Source organism: Uloborus diversus, chromosome 10 (assembly GCF_026930045.1).
Source record: "Uloborus diversus isolate 005 chromosome 10, Udiv.v.3.1, whole genome shotgun sequence".
Classification (NCBI taxonomy): Eukaryota; Metazoa; Arthropoda; class Arachnida; order Araneae; family Uloboridae; genus Uloborus; species Uloborus diversus.
Window position 1 is genome coordinate 83,657,546 of NC_072740.1, and position 26,729 is coordinate 83,684,274.

Here is a 26,729-nt window from a genome sequence, read left to right on the forward strand (position 1 = left end):
GAGACAGTGTGTCATTAGGTTTGAATTTCAACTCTACAAGCCAATCAAGTAGAAGCTTTGATTTTTGTTTAGCTTTACTAAACATTCCATAATATGTTCAGAAATAAGTGTGGAATGCAGTGTTACCCAGTACGAAAGCTCAAATCAGCAAAAGACTAAACCAGGTACCGACTCGCTCCTAAAACCTTCCGTTATCCCTATTATTAATGTAAAATCATGTATTAAAACTAGTGATGTGCCGGATCGTTAAAAAAGTAGATCCGCGGATACGGATCCGGATCATCAGTGTCAAGATCCACGGATACGGATCTCAAAATGTTTTCCCCCGATTCAACTATCCAAGTGTAAAATGTATTACGGAAGGTATTCCCGTCAGAATAATGTCAGTTTCTTCAAAAAATGTCAACTGCGGCAGAAATATAATCAAGACTATGATTTACTTTTAAAAAAAATCTCCGTTAAAATTGAGGGAGAGTTGGAAGGAATGGGTCAGCGTTGCATTAATACTTAGATGGAATGTGAAAAATTATTTTTAGCTTGCTCGGTAGATGTAGGATACAGGAGCAAGAGTGTAAAGCTGCTACTGGGCAGGCTAGAAATAATTTTTCCCATAAATGCAACGCTGCCCCATTCCACCGAACTTCTCCTACCAACGAAATAAAGAGCCGGGAACACATTTACAAACAGTAAATAGAGAATTTTGTCTCACTTTTTTTAAAGGACGCCGATAAAAACAAAAATGAAGAATAACAGAAACTCCAAATCAATAACAAAAACTAATATTAAAATAAAAATTAAAAAAACAAAACATGTCCCAGAGAGCCGACCTCATATTAAGATGAATTTCGCGGGTCAGAACACACATTTGTTAACAAATATGAACTGACAGCAGGTAAACATTTTAAATCATTTAGCTTTTTCTCATTACCTTCCAACTATGAAAACGCTACCAATCACGCGTATAAAGACTTAGAATTGCATTTAAAATTTACTTAACAAGATTATAGCTCCTATCTTACATAAGTTAGAAGTTTCAAATAAATATCAAACGCAGAAAACTTAGTTCTTTCAATTAGGGCCAATATTTTTAACTTACGGGTAAATTTTTACTACTATAATTGTGAAAAACGTTTTAAATCGGTTTTTAATTAATATCTCCGGTAATTAAAGTTCTACAAAAACGATGTCAAGCTAAGAACATTTTCGATCAACTCGCCTTTTGAACGAAAAATGAACAATCAAAATCGGTTCATCTGTTTAGGAGCTACGATGCCACAAAAAGACACACTGATACACACTAATAAAACTTATTTCCCTTACTTTTTGCAAGGGGGGGGGGGGGTACAAACTGGCTGGCGAAATGATACCTTATGATTTAAATAGGGAATAAAACCTAATTTAAACGGAATTTATGAGTCTTTTATTCAAATATTTAAAAATTTTTAGAATAGAAATGATCCGTTTAAGATCCGTCAAAAAGGTAACGGATACAGATCTTTATTTTCTCTCGGATATCCACGGATACGGATATCCGGAACATCACTAATTAAAACATGGATGCAATGGACTTACAATGAACTCTCTGAAGACTTGTGTGCTTTGAGAAATATAAATAAGTTCTTTTTGTTCATAAACTTTGCGACATTCAAATTTTGATTTTTTAATAATTTATATTGTCTTTTCTTTCAATTAATTGTTTCCTAGTTCCGAACATTAATTTTATGCCTAATTGTCAAAATGCAGAAAACATTTCAAAGCGTAACGGTGTATATTTTTTATTTTATTAAAATATTTAGCTTGTACTTAAACTTTGCGCCACCCTGTTCAAGAAATATTTAATTTGTCGACATGTCATGAATTGAAATTTTCTTGAATTTGGGAGGCCATTTTTTTAAATTGGTTGAACTTTCTTAATTGCTTCTATGACTTTTACGACTAGTATATTTTTTAAGGTCTTAGAGGCTGTCATTTTTTGAGCGTTATGTCTAATTCAATACCAATTCCAGCTTTTCTTCCCATTACTATTGAACTTCGATATAAAAAAAAATAAGTGTTTTATTTTTTAAATTATATGTTTAATATGATTCAGTTTAAAATATTATTCTTATTTCAATAATTATGAGGTTTGATGTAAAAGTCGAATTGATTGAAGATTGCAGATTACCACCGGAAAATTGCCTACTATGATGCTTAAAATATCGAAATTGTCATCTTCATTCAAATTGCTACGCATGTTACCGTAATAGCAACACTAATCCTTGCAATTTGACAGCCGCAGTAGACTAGAAAATTTCCATAATCTCTTAAGTATTATTGTAAAGATTGGATCTTTGTGGGACGAAAATAAAAGCTTAGATTTCTTTGTTTTCTGTGACCTTAATATTTGGCACATTTTACAGTTCTAGAGATCATATTTTTCAGCTTGAACGTCTATGTGGATATTATCAAAGCCACTAACGCAGCCAAAATTTTCCCCTTCGAGGGAAGGGGTAATGGTTTAGGTTATAGCAAGCCAAAATTTTTTCCTGGGAAGAGGGAACATAGTCATGGGTACTACCATGTGCATATATTACTACTGCTGTAATTAGCAATATCGCTTGAAATCGAGGTTTCTAAGATTTTATTGTCAAATCTCCACCCCCCCCCTCCTTGTGTCGCTGATCAAAGCTGTTGCTGTTATGAATACAGCACGGTGTTGATTATGAAGATTGCTACTAGGGAAGAAAAAGAAAATATGAACATTTTATTGATTTGGTTGCTCAAAAATTTCAAATCTTATCGTTTAAAATTATTTTCATTTAATCAGACTTGGAACCAAAGCCTTTGTTGGCAGAGTGAGTCTTGGGTCAAAATTTTTTGGTGGCATCAGTAAAGAAACATATTTCATTTTAACTCAAGTTTAAAAAATTTTCATTTTTCATTTTTTTTTGTCAGTAATGAAATTTCTGTTATTTATGTGTAATGCTAATTTTACTTATGCATAACATTACCATTATTTGTTATGTTATATCTTTAAGTACATAATACAACGGCATGTAGAAAACTTGAAGTTTATTACATGAACATCTGCACATTATAAGTTGCTCCAAAACATGTACCAGGCCTTGGGCTTTTCTCCGATATTTAATTTAGTTCCTCTAAAATAAAACAAATAATACAGTATCAAATCACATGTTCATCATTCCCATTATAAAAGTAAAGAAAGATTGATTTTTTTTTCGTACCACAATTTTGCATTTTGCACATTTCATGTCTTATAACGTTTTAATTTATGAATAGTTATAATTCAAATGTTGTTTTGAAAAATAATCATTCATAACTAAAATTTATAGCCAATTGTGCTACCGAAAAACCAGTGCAAATGAATCTTTTGAATTCCAGTACATATAACGATTCATAAAATCAACCGATTCAAAGAATCGGAATCCTTACAAACACATGCCATTAATCGAAATCCAGTGTAATGAGGTCGATAATATCCGTCCTCTTTCTTAATGCCGTTTAATGGTCTATGGAAGCGCAAAAAATTAATCTTTTTCTATGACTTGTTGCCTAAATATTCCCACATACGGCAATAAAAGCAACTAATACTTCGTGGCACGCCATGTTTTTGATACAGTCCGATGACCTGCTGTCGCACAAGGGAATTAATATGTCATATTAAGTCTCTCCTATCGGTAGCTAAATTAGGGAAGGAGAACCATTTTTTCCTTATTTTACGCCCCGGTACGCATATTGGTTACGTCATATGTATATAATCCGTTTCATCCTACATATAAACCTTCGCAGCATTTTCATTTCCAATTGTTGAGTTGCAGTAATAGTACAATTACGAGCAATGCTGATCCTATTAAATCTAGGGATATATATTCGATTTGTTCATCTCAATTCTTTTCCGTAAACGTTTGCCTTATATGTAGCCGAAATGTTTTCATGTTTTTCATGTCTTTATTTGTTAATGTTGCGCTATTGGTTAACTACTATTAAATTCGATACATTTTAAGAAGACTTTACAAATTGTGTACGTTATGTGTAAAATTTTAGAGGTACATGTCAAGAGGAATTACTTGAAGAAACTATTTATTGACTAAAACTTGAGCAGAAAATTTTAGATGTTTTTTTTTTCCCTGCTTGTGGAAAATTATCTATGATATAAAAAGTGTGAAAAAAATGGCTTCGTATTTATTTTAGGATAAATTTCAACAAATATTCAGTATTTCACTTTACGATCAGTATTAAAAAATTGTCTTCTGTAGTTGTTAATTAAAATATATTGGTAAATATGTTATTTCTTGTGAGACAAAGTTTATGCAGTTATGTCCTTTTGCTATTTGTTTACAATTTTTTGTTTGAGAGATTTAAGCCAAAGCACTTCAATCGGTTCGTTTTGTTACATAAGAGACGTTTTTTTTAATTTAAATATTTCACGAAATTATGAAGCTGTTCAATTGAATTAAAATTTTTATATATCAGGTAGATATCTGTTACATAGACAACCTTTCCATACTAGGAACAACCTTCCACCATAGGACACACTTTTCCTAAAACACCTTTTGACGCAGAATATATTTATGAAAGGAGTTTTTGGTTTGATTAATTTAATGCTATTTTTTAAACAGATCTCAATATTTAACATTAGCGTAGGGGGTGGGGGGGGGGGGACATTAAAAAAATATCTTCATAGAATTTACATTGAATGGCCAAATGGACGATTGATTGATCAAATAAGTCTGACTAAGCTTGATTAAAAAAAACTGTTTCGTTTACCATGCAAAAAAAAAGAGTAGCTTGTAGTTTAATTTTGAGTACAAATAAATATTTAGATATGATCTTTTAATTTCATTTTTAATTTTTAATACTATTACTTTGATTTGTTTAGATAGGAGGGAAAACACAGCAAAAAATATCTTCATTGAATTTAAATTGAATGGCCGAATGGATGGTTGATTTATCGAATGGTCTTATTTGGCTTGTGAAATAGTTTTAAAAAATGTTTCATTGACCATGCAAAAGAAAAGAGCAGCTAGCGGTTGGATTTTGAATGCAGATAAATATTTAGGTGTGAGTGTTTTTTTCTTTTTCTATTTATTTTTCATTTTTTTGGGTTGTTTGTTTTGTTAGCGATTAAAAACCCGATGTTTCTTCCAAAATGGATAAAATGTTTTTTCAAGATTTACTGCTTTTAAACAACTAAGGGGGGAAAGTATTGTTTGGAAATTGTCCTTCTTTTATCACTTTTTTTTATCTACTTAAATTCGGAAGTTTGTTTCAAGCTTTTTTTGTTGTAAATCAGTCTTGAATTTATTTAAAAAATCCAATGCAAAACAAAAAAAGGGGGAGGGGGGGGGCTAGAGCTTCTAGTTTAACGTATGTTAAGATATCGTATCTGTGTGAGATATCGTATATCCAAAGCTTTTGAAGGTATGGAATGACTTTGATTTAGTCTTTTTAAGATAAGTTGTTCGAAACTGTTCTTAGCTAGGATTAATTTCAGTCTAGTGTTTTTCTCATTTTAAATTTAATATTAGTTTTTGTTGTTTAATGAAACACTGCTATTGAATATCGTACAGTTTCCTATAAAAATTTTTTGTTAATTTAACCGAAACACTCAACTTTTTGAGGCAATTTTACATCGTTTTCAATTAGCATTAATTTCCCTGTTCTTTGCTGTTAAACAGTAATTTATTTTTACCTTGAAAATGAGTATTTGATGTATCTTATGTGACCAAAATCTAATAATAATAAATGACCTAAAATCGACATCAGCCGATGCGAAATAAGACTCGGTTAATACTAGAAGAATTTCTTGTTTGTCTAACGCGTAAGTCGCTGTTCAACTAAATATCAAAACAAATATTGTGTCATCCTTACAAATCCTTCAGCTTCGTACTGAATAATCCTTCGGTGAACAAGAATAACTCTAAAGTAGAGGGGAATAGCGATTCATAAATAAATAAAATGCTGCAAAGCCGAAGGCGTGGAGAACTCAGAGGACAGAACTGATCCAAAACCCGTATAGTATGTCCGTTTCCGGTTAATGATCGTGACTAGCGGCTAAAGATTTTTCTTTTCTTCTGGTTTTCGTAAGCTTAGAAGCCATTTGAAAGATAATCGAGATTATGAAAGATGGGTTAAAAATAATTTAATGACTAGAAAAATGACTGCTCTCTAAAAAGATTTGTTTTAAAATTCTAGCTAAGCTTGATTATGTTAGACAGAAGTAATAACTCAATGTTGTTAGGCTCACGTGCAGTTTTCTGTGAAAATGAAAATTAAAGTATTGTTATTTATTCCAGAAAATTTTCTTGGTTGATTATCTCGATATTTCTTGGACTGTCATTCTTTACTTGGCAGCTGTCATTAATCAGTATTCTTATTTAAATGCTGCAAGAGAAGGTAAAATAATATTTTATAAAACGATCTTAAATCTTTTTCAGAAGTGTAAATTCGAGATGACACTGTATATTTTACCTTATTACTCATTTAGAGAGGATTTAGACTCGAACTTAGAAACAAAAATGATAACAATAATGTAACATAAATATGTATGAAACAGAGCAGCTAATTAAGTTTACTAAACTCATACAAATATGAGTAGGGTTAGTCTAATAAAATGCATCATATGATATGTATAACGATAATGAAGTATTGTTATAATTAAAAATTTCATTCAACAATATTATACTAATCCCATAAATCCTAATATTATGTCTTTAAAGTATTAACAACTAAATGAGAGGATTTTTCTTTGACAATCAGCTGTTTAAACTGAAGTTGCCTGAATCCCCCCTCCCCTCCTCCCCCGGGAGGTATATCAAGTCCGAGTTTTCTTAAGGGAGGGTGGTTAAGTACTAAAGGCTAAATGATAGGAATTTTTTTTCTGATAATTACCTGTTAAAACTAGTTGCCAGAATTTTCTCTGCCCTCTCCCCGGGATGTATATCAAGCCAGAAGTTTCTTAGGAAGGGGCGTGATAAAGATCCGTATATGCTTATATTAACTTACCAGAGTTGGCAGTATGGTTTAGCTAAGGTTCTGGGGGTTTACGCTTTCTCTCTACAACCTACGCTGTAGCAGAAACCATCATCTAGGAGCTATGCTTTTAGTTTATATTGAGCCTATTAATATTTTGGCACTCTTGGATTCACGTTCTTCTGCTTTTGAATGTATATCTTTTTTTTTCTTTCTAGTCGTCTGTGATCTGTATGTAACTGATATTTATTCTTTTTAACTAAGTAATAAATACTGTAATATGCTGTACTGTAATAACTGTACAGTAATAAATACGGAAATACTGTACTATTCCTTTGATCTTCTGACTCAAATGTATCTGACATTAGAAGCCCATTTTGTGGCGATAAGAAAATCGTGTTAGATTACAAATGTTCAAATGAGATTTAGAAGTAAAGAAAATTCTGAAACTTCAAATGAAACAATTTTTAAGCTAGTTTATTGAGAATTAAATTCGCACCCATTATGTTTTCCTTTCTTTGAATTTTTGACACGCACTAACAAAGTTGATTAAATTAATGCTTCGAAAAAACTCCGTATTGCAGTATTCTCTTACACAATGCGAAGATAGATTGTGTGTGAATATACAACATTTCTAAGTACATTTCTGCGCACGTGATTGGTAGTAAATGTTGCAAGAGTGTCCAATTACTTCTGCTGAAGGAATCCGTCAATTTCTTGTCTTGTAACGATAATCATTTTAGCAATTGAACAGCGTATACTTCATTTTTTTTTTCTAATCCCACGAAATTCGAGACAGGCAGGCTTTACCTTATGCATAATTTATGCTTTGTTGCTCCAGACTATATCAGATCTGTACCAACAGAACATAATACGGTTTAATGCATTGCAGACGTGCCTTAAAAGCTTTACGACTTGTCTGATCCACCTTTAGCTTGTACTGTTAAGCAAAGAATATCTGTAAATCATTTTAAAACCAAAACAAATATTGCACCCCAGTTGCCTCTCAAAAACGCACTAAACTCGGTAGGAATAGATTTAGCAGCAGGAGTGACTTTCCTGGTTGACAGACGATACCTCAGCATACTTCCTTAAAAAGACATTTCTTTATCGTTCTATCTCATAAGTAGGAAATATAGGCTAACGCATTTTACGTGATTTTTATCCCTTTGTCAAAACTTTGTCTCAAAGAATTACGACCCGTCTGGCATAACATCAATCAATTTGCATCTTTTCCCCTTAGCTTTAGAACCCTAAAATCGCCTCTGGACTCCCCATCGCTTGCTTTGATTAGACTATTTTTATCCCCGAGAAAACATACACGAAATCTCCTCTGTCACAGAACCATCGAACTTTTTTTTTTATTAAGTTGCTTACTTTGGTATGTTTCTTATGACCACTATTTAAAAGGATGATCTTGAAATTAGAGGTTTCCTTTAATGGGCAGAAATTTTCACTAAAGCTCAGCTAAACTTTTATTTGAACTGCTCTTAAATTCATAGTTCAATTAAAAACATGAATGTCTCATTGTAACTTTTAGCATTTTAATAAAAGTGTCCCCTATTGTAGGGAGTCACCTTCGGTAGAGTTTTTTTTTCGAGCATAAAATGGTTTTCGTGTTGACATTTGAAAACACAAAATGGAAGTCATGGGTATATTTTCAGTGTCCTCGTTCTTGCGGAAATAAAAAAATAAATAAATGAATTTCATCAATTCACAGGTTCAATGCTGTAAAATATTTCCCTTATTATTTTTTTTTAGCCATTGAAGGTGTCTTTTAATGGATCTAACCCCCCACCCCCCAATCCTCATTTCGGTGAGCGTAAAAACACAAGCAAGGAGTTTGATTTACGGTTTTCACGGTCGATTGCACTAAACATTATGGCAATACAATGATTGTTTCGAAGCCTTTATGGCAGTAAAAAAAAAAATGTTTGTTTTCTGAGAAATTGCATTTTTCGTTCCCCCCCCCCCCCCCCGATAATATTCATACCTCAAAATGATATGAGAAGATTGTAGTCAAGTTTTGCCTCAATGTTTGTTTCTGCCTATCTGTGTTATGAACCAAAATTCTTCCTTTGGTTATGAATATACATATATTTTTTCGACCTTTTCTTTCTTTTTTTTTTTTTTGTAGAAAACTGAGTTTAATAAACAGACCAAAAAAAAACACTGGATTTCCGTACTAACTCTGGGTATCTCAGTAGTTTACAAAGTAACGAAATTTTTTCAACTCATAATACAAATATGTCTGTCATTTATTGGATAAAAACTTTTACAATATATTTATTTGAATGTTGTAGAATGTTTAGCCTGAACACAAGTATTTTTTTTAAATATTCACTAAATGTAAGCGACATTTTGGAAATTATTCATTTTTATCTGAATTTCTCTTCAATGTGAATTTATAGCTTTATACTTCACTTTAATTTATTAAAAACATGAGTGTTAATGCTAAGAATTTCCATAAAAATTTCCCGATGGTGCCACAAGCCACATGCCTCAAGGAGAGTTTTTTTTTTTTTGCCGATGGTGTTCCCACTTAAATGCACAACATTTTTATACTTTTAAGCACTTTTCCTACTTTTTCGCTCAGCACTAAAATTTGTTTCATAGAATACGTTTCTAAAAATTTTGTATATTTAGAAATAATAAATATATTCCAAGTCTTTATGCTTGTGGTACTGACGGTGGTGAAGTCATTTACAATGTAGACTAAACTTAAGAGTTCAAACTGATGCTACATCTAGTTTCCTCCTGATTGTGAGTTTTTCAAGTTTTGTCCTGTTTCCTTTCGTTTAAAGGTCGAATAAGGTTTTTGTTTGAAAACTCGGAATATCATTGAAAAACTAGGTAAAACACTATAATGATTTTCTTTCACTCCAACTTTTTTCTTAGCGATACTGTTGATACTTTTCTTTAAGCCCTGAAAAATGTATCAGTTACCAAATGATTGATGAACTATTGGAAGTTTCCGCTACGTACTTCACCTAACTTTGGAAGTATGGTTTCCTTTTTCTACATTTTTTTTCCTACATAATGTTCCTACAAGACTAACGGCTCTCTTTTAGAAACAGGGGATAGTGGATTTTTGCATATCTTGGGCAAACCACCCTTAAGGGCACTTTTCGATGACCACAAGGTTATCAAAAATATTCCTTCATATGTCACTTTGGACGAAAAAGATAAATTTTGAGGAAAAAGGTTTTGATTTTTTAAAGTTAAATAAAGAATTCCGCTACATTTGTATGTATCTACAGTTGAACTTGCTTATAACGAGCGTGAAAGGACCACGGTATTTGCTCATTATAACCGAGTGCTCGTAAAAAACGGGTTCGTGAAAAAAAAATCATAAACGTTTGTACATGCTTGCTTTGTTGTTTTTATATTTCTGTACAGTACCAAAGTTGATTATTTGATTTGAACGGTCTTATTGTCTCCTTCTTGTTATTGTTTTCGAGGAATGTGGGGTCTGAAGAACATCGCAATTTGAATCCGTGTTTTAAAAATCTTTTGAAAATTTTCTGCACTTAAGAAGCCAAGTATATATCGAGGTCCATTTAACTTCAAATTCTTCACCATTGTCGTTATGGTGGTCGCTTTCTTTTTTTCTTCTCTATCTCGACTTCCAGCTGCAATATCCTCCCGTAAGTATGTCTCGAAAAGGATAACATTCTCTTCAACAAATATATAATTTTTAAATGCTCCTCTGCTCCACGAATTTCAAAGAAAAAAAAAGCCACTTTTTCTTCTGATTTATTTCTTGTTTCGGTTAAATTCAAAATGTTAATGGAATTTTTCCAAAAATAGAAGAATCTTTTCTGAGAAGGAAATCAACAGACGTTTTATGAATTGCAAGAATATTGCTCGCTTTAAGTGGGGTTTGCTAATTAAAAGCTAGTTTTGTTCCCATAGACTTAGCATTGTTCCAACCAAATCTTTTTCATTTCCTCGCTAAATCCGAGTTCTCGTTAAAACAGGGCTCGCTGTAAGCGAGTTCGACTGTTTTCGTGAGAAGTTCTTCCCCTCTTTAATGAGGAAATTCAAATTGGATTTCATTTGAAGAAATCCATGCTTCGGATTCAAAGTGATTTTGGGGTAAAGGAGTCGAAGCCGGAGGCTTTAAAATTGATGGAGGCCCTGTCGGTCATTTTCCCTCCGAATCTATCTCTGCTAGGGCTGTGGAGTCGGAGTCTGACAGATTTTGGAGTAGGAGTCGGAGGCTTAAAAACTCCAAAAGTTGGAGTCTGGTCATTTTCTCTCAGACTTCGTAGCCTTGGAAAAAAGTGATTAGGGCCATTTCACGGAAAACGGTCATTTTGACCCGCACGTGACGCCTCATATATTTCATTAAAAATAATGCTTTAAAATATTAATGAACAAATTTTTTCTGCTTAACAAATTACAAACTTGTTGGATTTCTTAAGCAAAATATTTCGTCATTGCCCTTTTAACTTATTACTTTTTAATGAAATATATGAACCGTCACGTACAGGACAAGGGGTTGACTTTTTCGTGGAATGCCCATATCTGCTTTCGGAACGTGAGAACGTCATTTGTTAAAGTTGTAGAAAATTGTTGAACTGAATTTGATCGCCAATAGATTATTCATAGAAATACTTAAAATTCCTTTTTAATTTCAAATGCTACTTAATTTGTTAAAAAACTTTGGTTTCAAGCAAAGCTATATAGCGCTTTCTGTTACTGCATTACTAAATAAATGCATCGTTGCAACGATTAATGGTAAAAGTGAGATCACTGATGTGATACTACAACTAATTAGTTTCTAATTTTGTTTGTTGCTTATAAAACTGAAATTATTATTTTTATTTTGAAAAATAACCTAGCGGGATATTTCAGTAACAGGCAAAGCGATCTTGTATGTTTACTTCCGATAACTACCCCATTGTGACCCAAATACATTTAAATTTAGAAAAGGGGTTTAAAACTAGTTTATTGTATTTCTTTTCGCATAAGAGACATCTCACATAAAATGTTCTATATCTATATGAGGCAAAGAGAAGCAAAGGGATGTAAGTGGACATTTTCAAGTTTTGAGTAAAACGCGTTCTAAAAATAATGTCCTAGTTAGACTTTCATTGAAAAGTTCTTATAAATCATGCTGTATAACAGCACATACCAGGGCTACTACGCTACTAGTACTATTTTTTGCCCCAAAACAGATGAAAGGTTCACCTACCATTTCTGATGGTTATCTCCAAATTTTTAATTTTGCAACTTACATCCCTTTGCTTCTCACTGTCTCATATACCATATATCCTTATTTTTTTTTGTTTTTGTTTTTTTAAAACAAAAAAAAATAGGCCGTAAAAAATCCTAATTTCTGAAAATTTAGCGATACTTTTTATGGAACTTTATACCCCGTCGGGTTATTAAGGGTGGAAAACGTTAAAAAATGTTGAGATTCAACTTCGAGGCGTGTATTTTGATTCTCTTGTTTCGAGTACTTAGCGCGAGTTGAGAAAATGTTTGCTACACCGGTGAAAATCGTGGCATAAACAATAGTTTTCTGAGAAATCCGATCACTGTGATAGCTGAAAAGGCTTGAGTTGTATTGTAATTGTTAATGGATTAAATTGTATGAGAAAGTAAATCTCTAAGTTATGTAATTTTATGTATTTATGCTTTAAAAATAAGGTAACATAATTCAATTTTCTTCCTGACGTAACATAGATATTAAATGAGCTCGTTTTTGGCTTCGGCTAACCGTTGGTTGAGATCGTTTATTTTCCTAGTGACATTATAAATGCATTTTAATTATTTAAGGGCAATAAGAACATTAAAAAATGATGTTCGCAAAGACAGCTGTAGTAAGCTGAAGAGGCAGGCGAACAAGCTGAGAATATCCTTAAAACAAGTGAATTTGCTGTTTAATATTTGTTTAAATTGGTTAAAAATACATTTAAGGATTTTATATCCATAGCGTAAGTTACTAAGCATAGGTATACGTTAGTGATGAGCATAATCGAGATCTTTTGATAATCGAGATCTCGGGATCCACTTAAATGACAGATCTGCCCCGGTAACTGAATCCCTTCAGAAATAAACTATTGAGAGGTTCGTTCGATTATCAAATCGATCGAGAAATACACTGCTCGAGTGATTGGCATCTCGAGAACTCGAGAAATCAACATCCCGAGAAGTTCACAAAGCGAGAACTGAGCAGTCCATCGCTGGAAAACTCGGAAAGTGATAATCGAGCACTCGAGCAGTCATCGCTCGAGTACTCGGAAAATAAATGATAATCGAGAACTCAGGAAGGGATAACGAGAACTCGAGTGTGATAATCGAGAACTCGAGATACAGTAATCGAGAACTCGAGTGTGATACGTAAGTTAGTTGCGAATATGGGAAACAATAATTCGATAAAATGATTATAATGATCAGTTTTGAGGAATGTCAACCGTGGGCAATTATATAAATGATGTTCAATAAATTATCCGCGTTGATTCATGATTTAAATAAAATTGTATGTAAACATTGTGAAATGTTTGGATTGTAAGCAATAAGTTCTTATTTTTGCTACAGCACTGTAATTGATTCTTATACTAACTTAAACTCGTGTTTGCCTGCGTTATTTCTGAGCCATATCCTTAAAATTTAATTTAGGAAACAAATAGCAATCTGAAAGCAATTCGGATCAAATCAATGAAAGTATTTATAAATGAGAACAAACTTTAACTTTTTGACAAGTTTTAATTAAACTATGTAAACTCAAAAGTAAGTTTCTTTTTTTTAGTTGAAAACGGTAAAATTAAGGTATTTTTTCGCTTAAAATGAAATTGTAAGACGTTTCGAAAAAGTTGAAAGACGTCTTGAAAAACTCATTTAATTGCAAAAACAAGAAAGTACGTCAAGTCTGTATGAGATTTTTAAATTAAATTTTCTCGAAATTACCCAGCCCAAATGGAATATCATGTTGGGCATTTTTTGAGAGAAAGGAAATAAAATAAGTCTGCGTGTAGTAAATCTATTGTGCGAAGAGAATCTGGGATAAAAACATTACTGATATTGTGCAATCTTCCGATTTTTTTTTAATCATCACAAATATTCATTGTTGCACATTTTATTTTTCTTGCCACATATTTTTTTTTCTTTTTTAAGGGCGCTGAAGATTCGAAGTAGTACGAAAAGAATGTTTCGATAAAGCTTCTTAATAGTGTTTGTGTTACTGTTTTTTTTTTTTTTAAACTTATGTATCGGTTTGTCATAGAGGGGACGATGGTTCATTTACTTCGTGTTATCTGATGTAAAGCGCTGTTTAGAATTATTGAATTCAATTGTATGTAATTTGCTACATTAAATTAAATTTTGATTTTTATATATGAGCGCGTTAGAATGATAGTTGCGTAAGTCAAGAATTTTACAATTTGAAATTACAAATATTTGATATCCTTTCCAGGTTTTCTGTTAAGTGTAGGGCAGACCGGAGCACGTTTACGCGGATTTTTTTCAATTACTTTTATGTTTTAACTTAGGAAATTTCAGATGTTGCGGTTTTATGAAGCAGTTAATGGAGTAAAAATTGGTATATTCAGTTGTTGCTCAGTTTGTGCTTTTAACCGTTAAAAAAATTATTTTTCAATCCAAGTCGGTTGCGTAAATTTGCCCCGGTCACGGGGCACGTTTACGCATGCTAATTTTGAAACCTAACGCGGTTCTGTTAGTGTTTTGAACATAGTGTCTTACCATCGCTAAAATAAAGCAAATTTATTACAGACTGAATAGTGTTTAATTTAAAGCTGTATGCTATTTTAAAGCTATAAGATTGTAAGCTATAAGATACAAATGTGTAACTTAATTTAAAATTAAACGATAATTTTCAAAACGAAGTAGCCGGAAAGTATACTAAAAAGGTTTGAGAGAGTTTGGAGCGAAAAAATTGTCAGGGGCACGTTTAATTAAGACACATTAACAACGTGCGTAAATGTGCCCCGATGAAAATGCGTAAACGTGCCCCGTCGGCAAGTTTGGTTTTATTTTTAACTTGCAACAAAATTTAATAACTTTTCTGTTCATACTAATACAATTCTCAAAAAAGTATAAAATTCTGCTATTTTTTATACATTTATTTGTTCTTGACTAAGTATTATTTATTTACAATAAGCTTCAAAACGTTCAACACAAAATTTACTCAACTTGGTAGAAAACAGATTATTCTCTCTGTATGCTATACAGAAGCTCGACTGATGCTCAGAAACTTTTGAGAATATTTGCTAGAGAGCAGCATCAATCTGCTGTTGGCTCTCCAGTTATAATTTGTTTTGAAAAAAAAGGGCACTGGGTAAACGGGCCCCGGTCTACCCTACCAACTGCGAAACAATAAAAAACTACTGCGTTCTCGGAAAAGATAGACTGAATGTAAACAAAAAGGTTACTAGACGGTTTGCCGCTATGCCACTTTCAGGGATTTTCTCTTGAATAAAAATAGTAAACCAACGCCATTCGCATGCGCCGTCCGTTTGGCACCAATTTGTTCTTGTTCAACGCCTTATTAAATTCAAATTAACATGAATCATCAGCTGATCTCGTGGTAGCTGTTCATAACCTGCCACCACTGCCTTGTAAATACCAACTGGCTCATAAAATTCCCTCTGATAACACTAGATGGTTGCACCGCATTCATGGGTCACATCAATATCAGTTTTACCAGCCTAAAAGACTTGTTATTTAAATCCAAACTTATGACTGTCTGTTACTGGACTCTTGTCTGTTTCTGGTGACCTTACTCTTTCGGAGAATTTTTCGTTTTAACCCCCCCCCCCCCAGAAAAAAAGGAAAATTTAGATGTGAAAGGTTTAAAATTGTTAAAAATAAGCTACTTTCGGACTCTGTTTCGTATATCGCACAATTAGAACTATTACAGCATTCGTTGGCTTTGACAACTCGCGAAAGATGGCAAAATTTGGCATTTGCGGCTGAGTGCTTCAATTATTCGCTAATATTTCCTTTTTTTTTTTTTTTTTCTTTTCTTTTCTGACCAGTTTGAAGATCTGAGTCATCAGAAGGGAAAGGCTTCAATGATATAATGAAGGGAAGAATAAATTGCATGACATTGACCTTACCCGAAGGCAGAATTAATAAATCTTAGTAGTTAAAACATTAAACAGGATAGTGACAGTGAAGATAAAGATGAAAATGTCGAAAACGTGGGTAAATTTCTTCCTCTTTTTTCTTTTTTTGTTTTTGTTTTTAAGTGCGTACGATCGTTTTTCTTTAGCTTATTTCAAAAAAATGCTTATTTATTTATTTATTTATTTTGCCAGACTCTAGAAAATATTGACTTAATAATGACTAAAATAATTGACAAGCTACCTGCCGTTATAAATATATATATATATATATATATATATAAAGTTGTACTTATCCAATTAAAAGTCAGCACATTTTTTTACAAAACATAAAGAAATAACTGATTAAATTAATAGACTAATTAATTGCCATCATAAAAAATAACGTTTAAAAGTTATACTTATCCTATTGAAATAGAAAATCTTAAGTCAGCACATAAGTAAAGAAATTATAAATAAATTTATGATTAAATGTTTTACCCGCTTTGCTCTACCCGCTTTGCCCGAAGGCACGTTTTTTATTTAAATAATTATAACCTTAAATTCAAAAAAGGAACAAACGAAATGACCGTCTTAATTTGCAATTGGATGGTGTCAGAATAACGTAATATTATTGATATTTAAAAAAGTTAACTGGTCTTCGACTACTCACAAGTTACATACCATTTTTTTTTGAAAGATATGTATCATTTTTCTTATTTTAAGCCTGGTTCCGCCGTGCCGCTTCACTGCTGCTTCGCTCGGACTGATTAAAACTCGGGAGTGTTCATGTAAACACGACATACGTATGCATCGCCGCTTACACACTATGGGGGTGGGGGGAATACGACGGCCTACCCGCTTTGGGCCACCCTCCCCTATATGCTCAACTGGTTCTTTTTGAATCTATTTAACTTGCAATTTTACCTCTGTTTTTATGTCTGTATACTGAACCGTCGTTTTAGTCATTCATTATGTTGAATAACTAGATGAAGTCAGGGGTGCCCCAAACTTAAATTTTTTGAAGGACGGAAATTCTCAATTTTCCGAATCCAAGTTTCGCCGAATGATGATAATTTCGTCAAATGGCGCTTTAAATTGTGCCGAGTGATGATAATTTTGCCGTATAGAACTCCAACTTTTGCCGAATGATAATATTTTTGCCGAATTGACAGACAAAATTTGCCGAATTAAGAAATTTTTGGGAGTTTACAGTGACCTCCCGTGACCCCTGTAGGAAATCTTTCCCTTTTCCCTTCTAATATTAAGAGGGTCTTATTACTCACGAAGATTTCTCAAAGCGTAGATTGTATATCTGCTATGAGGCTGTTGTAAAAGGGATGACAGTAAACTCCCCGTTATAAGCGAGTGGATTATCCACGTGGCAGATTATCGGGCGAGTCAATTAACAATCAGGAACATGTATTTTCGCAGCAGGAAGCAAACACCAATGGCTGTTTTTTACCTCGAAAAATTTTAAAGTTAAACTTCTAGTTTTTGTTTTATTTATTTTTTACGTTCTATTTATTTTTATTTATTTTTTTTTTCTTCATCGGTACATGTACTTGCTCTTTTACTGATGTTGAAGTTCTGTTGTACAAAAATGCAAAACTTTTTTACTGTAATGCATATACAAAGTACTATGCATCCATTCAGTCATGTTTTTGAGGAAGAATTATGTTTACATTTGTGTGTATGTGTTACTCATTTTCGCCTTTTTGCGGATTATATACGATTTTTTTTTATTCGCGGGACTAGTGCCAAACAATTCCGAGAATAATTTACTATACATAATTTCCTTTTCCGTAACCAGAACAACATTGAAACTTGTTTATTATTATTTTGGGAGAGAGGAGGTTACACTGCGTTCTGGCTGTGTGACGTAAAATACATTCTTGATTGTAGTAATGTTTTTTGGACCCATATAAAATTGGCATTTTATTCTACTACATTAAAAGAAATTTTTCTCCTTACCCTTATTTGCGTCATAAGCACCAAAAAGTTTTTAGCACATTAGGATAGCATGACTCTTCAAAAGCAAAAAAAAAAAAAAAAAAATTGGAGATTAAGTTGGTTAATTACAGTGCATTCGTTTATACGCCGTAGTAGAAATAATAACATAAAAGAGTGACTTCGAAAAATTACACAAATCTGTGAAATTTAGGTTTTTTTTGTATGGGTTTTAACTTTTGATTACTAATTAATATGTCAAGGGTGCCCCCCCCCCCAAATTCAATACCGCAAATTCCCCCCAAAATTTTTCCCAACCCTCTTTCCCTTTTTTATTTTTATCTTTTGGCTCTTTATTTTATGTTATTTATATTTTTACAATATTGCTTATTTATTTATCTATTTTTAATTATTATTATTATTATTTTATTACAAAAAATATGTACTACGCTAATGACATACACACACGCTAAATAATTAAATAAAATAAAATTTAAACAGAAATGAAATAAAAAAAATTTTAAAATAAATCAATAAGTACATTTAAATAAAATTTAAAAAATCCTCTCAAAATTTTTGATGCTCTTTCTCCTGCGGGCACCCCTGGTTAATAGATGTTTTGACTCGGATTTCGAAATGACCTTCACTTCTTCCCATTACGTCAAGATCTTTTAGAAATCGTTTTAAAATGGGCGATATTTTTTCTTTTTAAATACTACTTCAAAAATTGACATAAAATGTTTTTTCTCATTTGTCCATTTTTCTAAGCTTATACATTAATATACCTGGATAGGTAAAGAATCAAAAGGAGGAGAGAGAGAGTTCATTGATCCCTTAATCTATATAAATAAAACACGTGTATGTTTATCGGCCAACTTATGGTCAAATGAAAAAGTTGAATTATGAAACTATCTTAAATTTATTTTGAAGCTCTTGTTTTTTTTTCTATTTTGTCAGTTTTGAAACGTGATTTTCAATAAATCCTTTGGCGAACGAAAAAATGAAGGCATTTTTCGAATCTACCATTATGCTACAAATTATTTTATTGCTACCAATTTTTATTACTTTTTATACTTTCATTACTATTTTATTTACTTTATCACTAGTTACCGTTGCTTTTATTATTTCTAAGGTATACTAAAAATATATATTTTTTTGTTATTATTGTTTCTAATAATTTTTTCAAACAATCTTATATTGTTATTGTTTCAGCTTTTTTTCTATTACCTTTACTATTATAATTTGTCAGTAGTATTATTGTTACTGCGATTCAAAAAGTTATAACGTAATCCCCTCGTTTTATTGCTCAATCGGACATCACGTGCTTTTCCTTTGTCTCCCAAAAAACAAAAGGAGCAAAAATCGTTGCTATAAATTTGAAGCCTGTAGCTGCAAAAGTTGGTACTCCAGTTTTGTGGAAGTGCTTTATCACAGATATTGCGATACTTTGTTGGACCAACAATCTGAGATAGTCAGAGAGTTTCAAAATGGTCCCCTAAATAGTTTAAACAAAACAGGAAATGTTGTTATAACTCATATCTTTTTGTAACGACATATATGTGAAAATTTCTTTTTTTTTTTTTTTGAGATAGCTACTATTTCAGCCGTTCGCTTCATATGAAACTGCAGAAGAAATCAAAGTATTATTTCTCAGGCAACTTCTTTTTCTTTGTTTAGTCAATGAACAAATCATGTAGCTATTTTCTATTCATCTGAATTAGCTGCGGTTCAACCAAGGAGTACAATCAGTTTTCAGCTTTTGACACTTTTTTTACTAAACAAAACCCCCCTAGTGTAATATGTTGTTCCCTTGAAAAAGGACACGTTTTTTTTTTCTTAAGAGGGTAAGTGACTATAAATAATTAATAATAATAATAATAATAATAATAATAATAAATTTTGTAGGTGGACCATTCCACGGAAAACCCGTCATGTTGTCCTGCACGTGGCTGCTCAGATTTCATTAAAACTGAAATATATTGCTCTCTTTACTCTTAATAAAGAGTAAAAAACAAACTTATTGTTTAAGAAATCACATATACGTTTTTGGCTATTTTAAGTAACAAAATTTTGTCCACATTACCGTCTCAAATTATTATTTTTAATAATATGTATAATTTGTTTCGTATGGGTGTAAAATGTCAGTTTTTCTGTGGCAGGGTCCAGGTTCGCATTTCATTTACATGTATGAATTGTTATTTTCACCGACTTCTGATGTATCGCGTTTTTATATATATAGCGCTTTCTTGCTGTTAACACAATCCCGCGATACAACGAAAAACTACTATTTTTTGCTGAAAACCAATTACTGTCAATAGATACGATTATCATTACCACTATTTTCTGCTGTTTCAAGATGGTTTTATTATTCTTCAACCCCCCCCCCCCATCCTCAAATACAATAAAATTTCCTTTAACCATAACAAATTGTGTAGCACTTCAGAAAGAAAATGCACGTTAAATACTTCCTCTATCACGTGTTAAAAGCTGGTCAAACCTATTTACTTAAAAGCACCAGGTATCAGTAATCTGCCAGTCTTGGTTGTAACCTTCATTCATTGTGGCTTAAGCTTATTATTAATTCAGTCGATTAGTGCTCGCTGATGAGTGGAAACTAGCCAATTACCCAGCGTTATACAAATTTCAGATTCTCCTAATCCCCTGTTAGATAAACTGTGATGTCCTCCATTGATCGTGTGCCGATAAAAGGGCATTAAGAGATCCAACAGGAATAACAAATCCCTGATTTTGAAAGCGATTGTAGCTGCGTTTTCATGTTCTTGCTTTTCATTATTTTGGCTTTTCCTGTAGAGGTTATTTCCGATTTTTCACTTCAGTTTGTTTTTCTGAAACGTAAAATAATAAGGATTTTAATCCTTTAAGGATCTTGGCACATATGTCTCCTAAGTTCAAAATTCATTTTTTAAATTATCGAATACAAATAATTTATGAATTATAGTTGTCCATGTTATTGAAACACAAGATTCGAAATATGAGAAACAAATAAAATAAAATTTTCTTAAAAATTACTCTTTTTTTTTAAAAAAAGAAAAACATCTTAAATGCATCTGGATCCACATTGTCATGCTTATACTTTTGTTCAAAATAAATTTTTGATTCAAGATTAAATGTAGGTAATGTTTATTAGTTATCGGAATATTTCAGAGTTGAATAGTATTTGCCTCAAATTTTGAAAAATAGTTGTAGCTTTACCGCTCTTATAAATCATATAGATACAATATGTCTCATGAATCGACACTATCTATTGAACCAATTTTCAAAACTTGACATAGGGTATACTGACAAAATTTGACATAATGTACCTAAATAGAGGATTTTAATACTCTTTCTTGCCACAATTTTAGCATAAAGTTAGTTTGCCTGTCATATGATTCCTGGTGGTGCATATTCGTGTAATCAATACAGGCACATCTTTAAAAAAATTCTGTTTGGAATTAAAATGTTCAAGCTTTAATAACACACTGTTAAATTAAGACTCGTATACCGCCTAGTGAGCATAAAGTATAATTTTGCTTGGTGTTACTAAACAGATTTTTCACTTAGTTAAATATATCTGACCTCAATCGTGAATAATCAGCATATATTTAAATTGGTAGAACAGTAAAAAGTTCGTTAATTTTTCTCATTTTAAGTACTTTCCATCTCTTAATCCTGGCTGTACAAAGGTTTTTTTTTTTTTTTTAATGGCTAAAGGCAAAATAAGTTGGATGACAGAAATATACTTAATTACAAAATAAAATAGAGGTCTTAGAAGGCAGAAGATGTTGTAATGCATCTACAAGTATAATTTAAAGATAAATTGGATTCTCAAAAATCCGGATCGTTAAAATCCGGACCACGAGAAATCCGGATCGATAATCGGAAATATATTTTTTTACTTTTAATATCAATAAAACACAAGTGATTATTCAGCATTGCTCTAATCACATGTATTTTGTACCTTTCGTGTTTCATGTTCCAGCCAAATTGACGTCATTAATAATTAGGCCATTCGCAGCAATAGGTCATATTTTCGAGTCTACTGTTCATACAAAATATATATTTTTAAAAAATGGTTAAAAATTATTAACACATATTTATTTTTATATTTCTTTAATATTATTAACAACTTTTTTAACATATATGTTTTGAAATAATGTATTTCAATATATTTTAACATTGAAATACATTATACCCATCATATATTTTAATATTGTACATTTATTACAAAATTTTTAAAAATATATGAAACATATATATATTTAGACATACATATTTCGAAAATATTTCTTCAAAAATTTAAGACAAATTTATCAACAATTTAAGGTTTATGGCAAAAACAATAACTCGTACTCGCTTTAAGTCCTCAGAAATCCATTCCATTTTCATCATCAAAATCGCTCACCGCTTCCCGTCTATTGGCAACTTATTTCACCAGGCAAATAAACCGTGAAAATTAAAAGCCCTTAATCCCTTGGAAATAGATAGCATTCATAATGGGAAAACAGTAAATTTTTAATTTCACTCTCCCGGTCTCTAGTAATGCAGGATGATCCCGAAGGCCAAGAGTATCACAGCTCATATCTTCCTTGTTCTCAGCAAATAGTTATTAGGGAACAAGCATCAGAAACGGTCCAACGAACACAAATTGCCTCTATTTCGAGAGTAAGGCCAAAGGGAATCGTATTAGTTGTGACTCTTGAAAGCCATGTACCTTTTCACGTTCAATAGAAACAAAGTGGAATTGCTTTTTACTGATAGCATAGCTTTTGTTACCTCCGATATCTTTTCCAGATTACGTCGTGCAGCTATATTTGTGTACATGGGTTACAAATATTGCTCGATATTAAATGATGTCACATCACGATCTGAGATGCGATATTCGTTTTCGATGATATTTGTTGCAAATCCGTGGTGTCGAAATGTTTCGGTTGAAATATAACGATACGCTTTCGATATTAAATGAATGCGGAGATTGATGGTTTGAGGAGCTTTTTAGGAAACGTTTATCGAAATTGACCGCTTCTCTTTAATGAATCATTTATCGCCACACTTCCTATGGACAGATAGTTTTTAATAAAATCTAATGAGAATGCTGTAGAAAATATAAATTAAATATAAATAGGAATTTATGAAAGATATTTTTAAATTTCAAATCATTATAAACAAGCCTGATTTCTTATTTGATCAACTATAGTTGTAAAGATCAAGATCGGGAAATTTTTTGGTCGCCAATGGCGTGTGGAAGCAAATGTAGTAGTCCGCATGCCTTTTTTTTCTAGTCGCAATTTTTTGTTTCGTTAACCCAAAAGAAGTAACTAAGCAATAAAATAGCTTTTGAATTGTTACTAAAACATAAAATTATTAATTTAAATAGAACTTAATGTACCTAATTAATGACATTAACATTAACAGAGAGAGGGCAAGGAGAGGCGAGTCGAAGCAAGTGTGTTAGTCGGTCACTCTTTTTTTTCCTAGTCACCACTTTTTGTTTTGTATAGCAAAAAAAAGTAACTAAATAATAAATTAGCTTTTGAATTGTTACTAAAACATAAAATTTATCAATTTTAGTAAAGGTTAATATACCTAATTAATGACATTAACATTAATTAATAACAGAGGGGGTAAGGAGAGGTGCGATCTTGTGGCGAATAGATATTTTTTGTGCATGAAGCTGTTAAACGACAAGACGTAAGTAACATGTATGTCAAGTTTTGTGAAAGCTCAAAATTGCCCTAAATAGTAACTTTGAACCAGACTAGATTTAATAACTATTATTTATTAATTTTGGATAGCAATATGCTACTGTAAAAGCTTTTCTTTCATACTATGCCAAAAAATACAATAGGAGCAGTTTAAAGTTGAGAAATTGTTACTCAAAGTTACCTGAATGACAGCAACCGGAACGTTTGATTTTCATATTATAGATGACTGTAAATCAGCAAGCGAGCGGCTGCTAATTGAAAAATCATTAACTTATTAGGAATTTTTAGACATGTGCGTTGTATAGAGAAAAAGGTATGACAACCAAAGAACCCTGGAAGTTAAAATGAAAAATAGGGCAAGAATTAATATACAAAGTACAAAGTTAAAGTCAGAGCCTGATTAAACTATTGAGGGCCCTAAGCCAAACACTTTTTTCAGGGCCATCTGAAAACAAACCTAATAAACACAAGCATTTATCCGAAATTTGGAGTGTTTTTAATTTTTTAAAAAATTATTTTTATTCTTGTTCCATCTATTGTACGTTAGCTTTATTGCACAAGCTTGCTTTTTTGGTTTCCGTTGAAACAAAAGCGCGAAAAACGTCTAATCCACGTATCCTTACCGTTAGTATTGAATCCAAAACGTGACAACATCTCGAGAACTCATTTTTGCAGGTACTGCCGTTTACCTGCCCACGGCAGTATAGGGCTCAACCAGTCGCTCAAAATAATATTTTTCGTGGTTCATAGCATCCCGCACCTTAAGTAAGCAGACGAAAAGGAAAAACAATGAAGGAGAAAATTTTAATTTTCCTTCTTTTTCCGAATAAATTGCCTAGAATTTAAGCAATTTTACTCATTGGAGTGGTCCCTCTAAGAATTAGGAATACTAGGCCGTGTCCAAGTTGGCATATTCATTAATCACGCCCTGGTGTAGTGAAAGTATAAGCCAAACACTAACCGGAACGTCGTTGAGGTGTTTCTTTTCTGCTCCAGTTATGCTTAAAATTATTGGCTATTATATTGGCATTAATACTTTAGCACTGGTGTACTTAGTGTACTTAGTGTACTTAGCTGGTGTACTTAGAGAGAAAACGGTTTGATGTATAACGGGGGATAGGAAGAATCTATTAGTTGTGCGCCCCAATTTACTTCTCATGTGTGAACATTTCTGTAAAGAAAGAATAAGGATTATGCGGAAGAAAATGACCACTCATCAGTATCGACATTGGTGTACTGGTGGACTCCGGAAGGCAGTATTGATGAGCTTTGCTGTTTACCGCTTAATTTTTAAATATTCGCTGTACAAATGTACAGCAGCTGAGCTAATGGCGGTCTCATGCAAGTTAAGCCCTCATTCAGTAAAATTAAGCCCTTTACTAGGGGTTTCCAAACTTGGTGCCGCGGAACCATGGTATTAATATAACGTAACGTAATAACGTAAGGTACGTATATAACGGAAGTGTAAGTTGCCGTAAAAAATACTAATTCTTCAAAGGGTGCCGCGAATCGGAAAAGCTTGGGAACCCTTGCCGTACGCAGTTCCGTCCAAAGTCATAATCCTTTAAGAAAATCTTTTTTAATAGAAAATTCATCACATGTGTTTTCAGATGAATCAGGATTTCATTAAAGGCACTATAGTAAAATTCACAAGTCACTCTTTGAAGGGGAGAGGATTCGTGATTGTGACAAGGAAGAGAGTAACTTGATGTCTGACATCACGCCTTTTTTATAAGAATATGTTAATGAAAAATAGTATGACACGTGACAAAGAGAAGGGAGGGGTAAGTCGAAGTGACACTTTGTGACGAAGGGGGGAGGGGGCAAAAATTGTGAAAAAAGTGTGACATCAATTATGGACTGCCCCTAAATCAAAAAAGAATTCATGGACTAAGTATAATATATAACATGCATTGCCCAGACACTGAACCAACTGTTATTTACAAAATAAAATCTTGACTCTGCGCATCGCAGTCATGATTTGACATGACGATTGCCTTATTGCAGTATCTTTCTTTCCCCAACACATGTGACGCATATTTCCTTTGCGGCATTACATCCGGTCTTGCCGATTACGTTCTCTGTTTCTTTTTTTTGCCGCAAGATCCCTCGTTTAGCTTACCGGTCTACCTGCGGCATTGGAAAGTGAAGTGAAGGTCCACCCCGAACTTCGCCAGGCTCAAAAATGCGTCGCCAAACGTTAAGTTCTGGCTTTCAAGTATCCTCGGGGCATTGATTAACGGCCGGGTGAACCGGTTTACCAGCCAACGACCTCTTCACTTTACTTGAACCGTCTACCTGCTCTGGACGCTTGTTGTCGTCATAGTAAATATGGGGGAGGGGGTAATTTTTTTCATATTTGGTGGTGGAGTTGAAAAAAGATAATCGAAATAATGCGCTTGGATGAATAGAGAGTAACAGTGCCATCTTATTTCCGTTATTGAGTGTAGTTGTTCAACATAGAAGTCTACAATCTGCATCATCATAGAAAGCTACAATATTGTTTCGATTTGAGAGAAAAAGTTTTCGGATTGTTAAAATTCTGACAAATTAATAAATGTAACAAGTTTGTTTTCTTTTGGTTAGTAGTGCGCTTCGCGCTTGGTTCGCTTTGGTGAATATCTAACGGGATGCAACTTTTTTTTATATCCAGTGAAAAAGTAGATTTTATGCGCTTGGAGAAATGGAGAAAGTTTGTGTAACTTTTTCCGTCAAAAATGATTTCGAGTAACAAAAGAGATGAGTTGTGACTCATAAATTCCCTAGTTGTTTATCGAATGCGAATGCAACAACGCTGTTTCAGTTTAAAAGTAAAAGATCTCAAATTTGGAATTGTTCATAATTCTGACTAACAAAATGCAAGGATGTTTGTTTTCTCTTGGTCGGTTTTGTTTTGGTGAATATAGGACGGGATGTAACTCTTATATCGTGTGGGGACTTGTGAAAAGGTTAATCGATTTTTTACTCTTGGAAGAATTGAGAAAATGTGTTACTGTCTGCGTGAGAAACTATTTGCTGCGAATTTGCGAGT

At 32.7% G+C, this 26,729-nt stretch overlaps 1 protein-coding gene across 1 annotated transcript in view; it reads left to right on the top strand.

Moving 5' to 3' along the window:
- The window catches only part of LOC129231459 (latrophilin Cirl-like), a 384,954-nt gene that overhangs the window by 83,269 nt on the left and 274,956 nt on the right, over positions 1-26,729 (top strand). The gene's annotated exons all lie outside the window — the stretch shown is intronic.